This window comes from Rattus rattus, chromosome 4 (genome assembly GCF_011064425.1).
Source record: "Rattus rattus isolate New Zealand chromosome 4, Rrattus_CSIRO_v1, whole genome shotgun sequence".
Classification (NCBI taxonomy): domain Eukaryota; kingdom Metazoa; phylum Chordata; class Mammalia; order Rodentia; family Muridae; genus Rattus; species Rattus rattus.
Window position 1 is genome coordinate 47,040,307 of NC_046157.1, and position 9,494 is coordinate 47,049,800.

The window sequence follows — 9,494 nt, forward strand, 5'->3', positions numbered from 1 at the left end:
TTATATACTCTAATCTAGTTTGAATTGACTCATTTTGTTAGACCTCCAAGATCTTAGCCTAGGTGCATGACCCACAGAGCACAAATTGACGATTGGACCAATGCAATGGCAAGAGTTTTATTGATCCGACATGCATGGGGTTGCTCAGCCTCATAGGGAGAGTCAACCCTGAACTCAAAAAGCACACATCTTTTATTCTTTACAGAGGGCAGACTTCAGAAGCAGGGGTAGCTACCTCATTCTCATTTGTGGTGCACAGGACAAAGGATGTTTTCTGGTATTGGCTGGCCTGCTCAAGGGGCTGTTCTTGGCTTAGTCAGTCACTTTTCCTCATCTAGCCCTGCACCTGACCTTGGAAAATCTCTGGAAAAGGGCTAAGTTGGAAATTTCCCTACAGTGTTCGGGGAGGAACTGTTGCTCGGGCAGGGTTGTGGTGCCATCTTGTGGTTGTTTTCAGATTTTACCAGAGGGAAGGGTAGGAAGAGCAGTTATTTTTATTTTGTCTTAATTAGCTTGGCCTGGGTCAGTGAGTCCTTGTCATTCTCGTCTACTAAAACTTTGTTTTTACATTTTCAGAACCTTGTTTCTACATTCTTAAAAACTTTGTTTCCACGATTTCACTGGCAGAGGAATAACTTAGTACTTGTCTGCAGTTCCTTTGACCTACAAAAGATAGGTTCAAGTCGATTCCCTTGAAAGAATGACATAAACCCTATTTGTCTCCATTTAAGGACCAGGCCTGATTTCAAAAAGAAGGACATAAGGCACCAGCTCCAGGAACAGACTGTAAAACCCCCTCCCAAAGAACAGGCTGGGGATAATCACCGAAACGAGAAAATATCGTACCTAAGAATGGGCCATCTGTGCTGGGAAGCTCTATTTCAACCTGTGGTTACACATTTATGACATAGGCACGCAGACCACTGAGCGCCTGTGACCTACAGCACCCACCAATAACATTTTAGATTTCCTAATGCTTCTAGACAGTTCCCCTGGTTCCCTGTAAGAAGGCTTCCATGCCATTGTCTGGGTCACCATTTCAAAGAATGGCTGAACCCCACCTCCACCTCCACCCCCACATGCTCGCTGTTTCTGCAGAATGAGCTCTCTTTGTCTTTGCATTCGCTCCGAGTTTGGGGTCTATATCGACCTTTGAACCCTTACACCCTGAAGCTTACAAGAATGTTTTTTACGTTTACAAAAAGAGATAAAAGTTTGAGATGTATTGGCATTATGACATGTTGTAATCTATACTGAATCCCACATTGTAGGAAAGGCAATAGACTCGCACCTTTGACTCATAGTAAAAGCTCAGGAGCCCAAAAATATTTTGGGTTTTAAAACATCTGTGAGTTTATCTCCTTTCAGAATCTGGGCTTTCTCAGCTGAAGATTTCATAGCCCCAGGAAAGTGAGGCCTGAGGCTTGATTTTTACATGTGAAAAAAGAAGGCAGTTGTAGCCTTGGGGGGGTGGCAGTTAAAGCTATAGTCAATATCAGAGATCTGAGAAGGATAAATTATACCAAGAGGTATAATACCAATGGCCAATGTATCAATAAAAAGGACCTAGACTTAACCACTATCTACAATGGCAGTCCTAGGAGGTCCCCTCGGTCTTCCTCTGCCACACATGGTGTTTTAAGCTTCAGCTGTTACACAGAGCAGCATGGGCCTCTGGCTGCCTGACCCAAGTCTGAGAGATTTCCTGTGGAGAAGGAACCTGGGAAAGGCTCCACATATTGGGCAGAACCTCAGTTGTTTGGGTCCAGGAGTTGCCCCACAAACCACATGAACAGTGATCTCAGTCAGACAGGGATAGTCAGGGACAATCAGGGATGCAGACCAGACTCAGTAGGGGAGACTGGGACTCTGAACCAGAATCCTACAGAGCTTTGAAGCTGGAAATCCACAAACATTTTCACCAAGTTATTCCACCAATAAGGATTTAGGATAGGAGACTTCCATAGAAACATGTCTTTGCTGTACATTTATCCTGTTCCCATTGGTTGGGTTATTCACCTGCATTAGGCCAACTTGACTTGCTTATCATTCATATCTTAACTTGCTAAACAGGATGTCAGTTAGCCACATACATGTTGCTTTCTGCCAAAGTAGGATGCCAATTTGCAGGGAGGTCTCAGAAACTTAAAACTTTATTTGACCCCTATTGAAAACAGAAGTTTTATTACAAATAGCTTCTTATATTGCTGCAGGTATCTCTCTCATTTTGGAGTCCATCCCAGGGGCAGTTTATAAAGACAAAAGCCATAAAAGCTCATACATGGGTGCAGGAAGTGTTGCCAGGAGGTTGGCTCAGGTCTAAGATTATTGTGGCTAATTATACAAAGCAGTTCTAACTGACCTCTGTGGCCACTGATTTTCTAGAACACCAAAGCATAGAACATCACAGAATATGCAATCAACATGAGCATGACAAAGTTTCCTAGTAACAGCACATATGAGAGTTTCCATGTAAAGCATAAGATGGCTGGCTGCAGGTATAAACAAAATGGCTACAGTTATGCTAGGTGAGCAGGCTTCAACACTGGCAACAGATGCGGCATTGGACAGTGTTTCCTAGTGGTTAGTTTTACCACAATTGAGGTGAGGGTGTCATGTGCCCCATGTATATACTTTGGAGACCACAGTGTTCCTGCTAAGAACATTTCCTTCTATATTGGAAAGCTCTCTCATAAACAATTTACACTTGATCTTAGCCAAAAGGCCGAGAAGCGATCTCATAAACAATTTAAGTCCCACATTCAGCAGATCTCTGAAGAGTTTGAGGACCATTATATTATTATATTAATATATTTTATATTGTGTTAAAATATAGATATTTTTAATTATTTTTAATCCCTTGAAGTGGGACTACCCTGACATGCCAAAATGATTAAATTCCTCTTGCTTTTGCATCCATCACTGCCTCATGAGTCTCATTTCAGGAAGTCCCCATAGAGGTTCAATTCAGACCTCACATTATGTTAACTTCTCAATCCACAACATGTCCACACAGTAAATTCACAATCAGTTGATAAAGAAATAAACTACTAACTTAGATAAGATAGACTGACCTATAGAAATCCATCCCTTAAGAAATATTCATAACTACCTATGGTCATTTAAGGCCACACGGATGTAAGTCATCCTTCTCTGCCGCCATCTTAGTTCTTCTTTCTTTTTCTTCTCTCTCCCCTACCAAAACTCTGCCCAGACCACTTTCTCATTGTCCATTTACAGGCCTCAGCTTAACTTGGGTCAGCCCTCACCTGCATATAGACATCAATCTACAATTTTATAATGTACTATCATAGAATACTACAGTCTTTTGGTACAGCTCAGTTTATCTAAATAGCTAAAGCTTAACAACCTGAGCAAAGACAAAGAAGCTAGATGAATATTACTGTAAACCTCAGTAGACTTTAGGAATTCATAAACCTTATTTATCAAATATATCTTATTTATTAAACCCAGTTGTCACTTACTTTAATTTTCTAGAATCCTGGTATTGAACAGTAAAGACATATGTAGCAAAGACATTTGAAACAAAGACATATGTAGATGTAACTCAGTTTTCATTCATCTGAATAGACCTTTATAACCTTAAAAATGTATCACCAGACAAAAATTCCATAGCAATCCAAAATATTTTAGAGGCCAGTTGTTTCCTTAGTTTAAAAGGAGATATAGTGATAAGCAGAGGACTTAGCAGGATCAACAAGTTGCATAAATGTTTATAAATGTTGCTTTATACCATGTGGTCATCTTAAGACAGTAAAGTCACATGACATGTGTTCTTTAACTTTAGTAAAGATGGCTGCCAATCACATGGTTGCTTCCATCTTGACGAGGTCATCAGCCAAGATGGAGGAGAGCCATATGGTTGCTATTTTAAAAAATCTATTTTCTTGAACAACAGTTGAATCAAAGTTATATATACAGTATATTCTAAAGAAGAGCTGAATCACGTATAAAGTATATTATATGAGGATTACCTATGTATAGATTTTGAATTATAAGCCTTTCATTCAAGAAAGATTCAGATCCAAAGGAACACAGAGACTGGAGCTGGGAGAGAGCACCAAGTCCACCCCGCCCTGCTGTAGGCTTAGATTGTTCAAAACCTACTTTAATATAAGGGTTCTTAAGTGCTTCAACCTTCCTTATGGCCCACCAACCAAAGATAGGGGAGAAAGATGATTAATAGGACAAGGTGGGATGTGAACCTGTTTAGAAGGAATTCTTTGGGGGGTGATTCCCATCTTCATTGTCAGGATATCAGTAGTCCAGTCCACTCTGCAAACACCAAACGTGAATTAACAGCAGCGGCTAGATCCAGTGGAAACTGAAAGGTTCTGCTGGATTAGCACAAGTCCACAGAAAGAGCAAAAAGCAGCCAGAATACCACGAGAAGTTCTTCAGTGTATTTCTCTCTATGATGTCAGGACAAGTGAAGATCAGCAGAGACCAGTGAAGCGTTCCAAGGCAAACCAGTACAAGAGCATCGTTCACTGTCTGTTGGGTTCTACTTATACTCTTTCCAAACACCCCAGGACTTCTCAAGTGCCTGCCTCAGCAAAACATCCTCTCAAGTGTCTGCTTCAGCAGAATATCCTCTCATAAGACAGCTTCCGGAAAAACAACCCATGATGCAGCTGAGTCTCCAAAGAAACCAGAAATTTCCATGTCACCCTGCAAAAATGCAAGACTCTGAAGTAGTAATTAGGGGTTTTCCTGTCATATATAAAGCCTTTGACCAGGGAACAAGGGACAATTTTACATCAGGAGTTATTTTATATGGGTCTATAGAGAGGATCATCCAGGAGGTTCATTCTGAGCAACCCAGTCACCTGGCCAACTGCCACAGGGCAGATACCAGCATCTAGGCAGCTTCTATCCACTGTTCCTAATTTAAGAAACCAGTGCTAACAATATTGAAATTTCCCAGTGGGGACACAGTATTGTAGCAAGGCCCCTTGGAACTTTCAGCTTTGTCTCTCTTCTCTGTGACTAGGAGCTATGGGAACCCTGCAGCCCAGTAGGAGGAACAGATCCCATTCCCACAGCCCAGATAAGAACTCTCAAGGCTTCTTTAATGCTGTAGAGACTTGGAAGTCCATGACCCAGCAAGAGGCATCACAAACTGTCTGTGCTTGGTAGGAAAGAAACAGAATGTGGAGTGCAGCTCTTCCATGAGCACTAGCCTTGTCAAGATGGCCCACTTGCCTGGGCAACAGAAACCTGATCTTGAAAGCTTTGAGATATTGTTGAGGTCCCATATTCAGGATGCATACCTGATTTCTAAATTGCATTTTACATCCCAGTCTTTCTGTGGAATATATCCTGATCTCCTACTGTGTAAGAGCATACATTCACAGTCATCCATCTGGGTTCATTGCAAAAGTTGAGGCAAAACCCAACTCTTACTCCAAAGGAAACAGGACAGGATTTATCTTGAGCCAAATGTGAGTGACCATGGTCATGAAAATGGACTTGGAGTGTCTTAAATGATATTTTCTGCCATCCCAGGTCTACTTCTCCCTCAGGTAGCCAGCCCTGTTGTGCACCAAGCTGTATTGGAGGGAGAGAAGTTTAGTGATGTATGAGTGGGTACAGGTATGTTAGTCATGAGTGCATGGGCAAAGAACACACACCTGGGAACAGCTTTGAAAACTGGTTCATTTTAGTGGAGAGGGAAGGGGGGGTTATTTCCCAAGGGAAGTGGCTAGGGTCTCTGGGGTAGGGTTTGTGTGTCATTACACCATTTTCCAAGGCAGGGGTGTTGGAAGATGCTTTATCCTCATACTCAATTGTTGTATGGTGTGTGTGTGTGTGTGTGTGTGTGTGTGTGTGTGTGTGTGTTTGTGTTGCTTTATAAGGTCAAACAAGGTAATCAGGGTAACAAATTCTTCCTAGGGTTGATGGTGGGGTAGCTGGCTTCATGGTGCCAGGTTTGGAGTGGGGAGGGAGCCAACTCTTGAACTCATCTGAAGTATTAGGGTTGAAGCTCCCCTTGACCCTGCCTCTGTAATCCTGGCCTATAAAGGTCCAACAATGTTCTACTGTGAAAGCGCTAATAGGTATTTTAATAGTCACTGAACAAAGAAAGTCATGAACTGGGTGCATTTACCAATGGCATTAGTAGAGACATTAATAAGCAGGTTATAGCAAGGGGCATGGTGAACCTCTGCTACAGGCCTGAGAACTTGGTTCGTTTTTGCATGGGTAGGTGCTAGTGGTACTAGTTTGAGTTAAGACAGCCACAAAAGTTTCACCCAACAGCCCTACATAGAGGTGGGCAATAAAAGGCTTTTCAGGGGGGCTAAATTTAGTCCAAGATAGTTTTGCCACCATTTCCACTGTCCATGATAGTGAAGCTTTGTCAGTCAGTCAATCATCTGCAAGATCTTCAGCACAGATGGAGCTGCTCCCTGGAACTTCAGTTCTCACATGATGATGAAGCCTGTCTACCCTTTAGTGATAGTGATAGTCACTGAAGTCAGCCCGGGGTTAGCCACTCAGCAGCTGTGTCCGTGCTCTGTCTTCCTGAGTTTGCTTGCAAGGACGTGACATGGCCTCTCTGCCTTTTCCGCTTCCATTTGTTCTGGAGCCAGTTATTCTCTGTGTCAGAGGCATCTACCGCTCTGCTTCACGAACACTGGTTCGGTTGGGTGGAGTGAGAGCTTGGCTGATTCTAGATAAACTGGTTATGAACTTGAAGCTGGTTTGCTGTGGTTGCCCTCTGGTGGTACCGGAATGAATAGTACCCTTCTCCCCTTTGGTAGCACCTACCAACACTGAAGTTCAGTGGGACTAATGAAGGCTCTGTTTCTGTGTTACCTGTGCTGCAATGGCCAGTCCTAATTCCGAGGCTATCAGGAACAATCTTGGTTAAGTTCCTATATGATATCAGGAGCTATCTTCTCTGATATCACACTGCATTTTTCCTTCTCTTTCTTCCTTCCTTGCTTCTTTCCTTCCTTCCCTTCTCTTCCTTCCTTCTCTCCCTTCTTCTTTCCTTCCTTCCTTCCTTTCTTCCTTCCTTCCTTCCTTCCATCTTTCCTTCCTTCCTTCCTTCCTTTCCTTCTCCTCCCCTCTCCTTCCTCTCTTTCTTTCTTCCTTTCTCTTTCTTTCCTTCTTCCTTCCTTCCTTTCTTTCTTTCTCTCTCTCTTTCTTTTTCTTTCTCTCTCTTTCTCTTTCTTTCTCTCTTTCTTTCTTTCTCTCTCTCTCTCTCTCTCTCTCTTTCTTCCTTTCTTTCTTTCTTTCTTTCTTTCTTTCTTTCTTTCTTTCTTTCTTTCTTTCTTTCTTTTTTCTTTCTTTCTTTTCTTTCTTTCTGTTGGGTTCTTGACAGGGTTCTCTGTCCTGGAACTTGATCTGTAGACCAGGCTGGCCTTGAACTCACAGAGCTCTTTGCCTCTGCCTCCTGAATGCTGGGATTAAAAGCATGCGCCACCATGCCCAGCCAACTCTGCACATTTCAAATCAGACCTCCAGTGATTTTCAGCCCCATGAAGCACAAAACCAGTGAAAGCAGTAGTTGAAGCTTCATCTGTATGGGGAGGGATCCAGAGTCAGGCAATGGTAACCTATGACTTTGGGTCCACAGTCCTTTGAATGGGAATGCACAGCTCTGCTCACACTTGCTGTGTACCATACAAAGCTCTGAATGGGGTGCCGCTTGTGAGAAGCACACTGTTTAGGCTGAGCATATTGGCCATTGTATAAGGACATGTGCCTGGTTGTTATACTCTGCTTTGAAACTGTCATGCCAATGGCTTATACTGACTGGTTTTGTGTGTCAACTTGACACAAGTCAGAATCATCAAAGAGAAAGGAGTTTCATTTGAATAAATGCCTCCATGAGATCAAGCTGTGAGGCATTTTTCTCAATTAGTGATCAGTGTGGGGGAGGGCCCAGGCCTTTGTGGATGATGCCATCCCTAGGCTGGTATAAACCCAGAATCCTTGGGTTCTAAAAGAAAGCAGGCTGAGCAAGCCATGGGAAGCCTCTTCATGACCTCTGCACCAGCTCTTGGCTCCATGTTCCTGCCCTGCTAGAGTGTCTATCCTGACTTCCTCCAATGATGGACTATGATCTTAAAGTGTAAGTCGGATAAGCACTTTCCTTCCCAACTTGCTTTTTGGTCATGTGTTAGGTCACAAACCCCTACTCCATGGTGAGAGAGATAGGACAGCTGTAGACAGAACTCAGTCCTGGAGCCAGTGGGCCACCTCCAGGACATACAGGGCCACCAAGGAAGGGCAGGGTTATGTGGAGAATCTTAGTGAAGGAAAGAGTTCTGTTACAGAATCGTGTAAATATCTAGGGAGATCTTCTCATCAGGTGGCAGCTTCTGGCAGGGATCTCCCTCCACACCAGGGGAGCATCTTGTCTCCCTCTAGTGGCCTTGCTTTGTCTTTCTAATGTGGAGCGATTTCCCACAGCAGGATCTGGAGCCATGAAGTTTAGGAAAGCTTCCAACAGATCAGATCTTCAGAGCTGAGGAGACTCCTGTGCCACCTGCAGAGATCATGGCTTCTGCAATTGAACTGATCCGCTCAGGCCAGAATTTGTCCAGCACACCTCAAGGCTCTACAGATGGGTAGGTCTGAAGTTGGAGTGTTGGGTGGGTCACAGTTCTGTTTTGCTGTTGGAATATTGAGTGTAAACTGTTGTCTACCTTGGGTGAGTAAGATGTTTGGTGTGATTTGATGCTTTGTATGTAAAGGACAAATGAACTTGAATAGGAAGTATCTCCTGGCAGAATGTTCTCTGGGTGATAATTTAAGTGTGGGAAACCATATAGGGTGCCTCTTAGGGGTTGAGAACAACCCATGTTCCTTGTGATCCCATTGATCAGTATAAAGTTGGGGGATTACTGAGTTTGTGAGATTCTGAGCTTGGAACTGGACACCTAGCAAAGATTTGCTTTTGGGGCAGCACGTATGGAGGACTACAGATATCGGGGTAAGAACAGTTTGTGGGGTACAGCATAGTTTGTGAATCAGCACAGCATCTGGATTCTATAAGGCAAGATGTTCCCACCAAGAGCATGGTCTCAGATTCATAGCCTTCTCCACCCATGGGCAGGCATATTAGGATTTTTTTTCTATTTCTGTAATAAAATATCATCTTATTACAGTGCAACTTGTGAGAGAGTTTGTTTGAGCTTACAATTCCAGAAGGAGGCTAGCTCATCAGCATCATGGCGGGGCAAGCATGGCAGCTGGAAGGGCTGCCAACTCAAGCTGTAAGATGAGAGCTGAAGGCTCACATCTTAAACCACAACGGGAGGCTGAGAGAGTGAATTTGAAGTGATCACAAGTCATTAAACTCTCAAAGCCTGTTCTCAGTGTCCTACTTCCCCCACTAAGGCCGTATGTTTTAAGCCTTACAAACAGTAAGTACATCAACAGTACAAACAGTACCACCAACTGGGGACCAGGTGTTCAAAAGCCAGAGACTATGGGGAGATAGTTCTATTCAAACCACT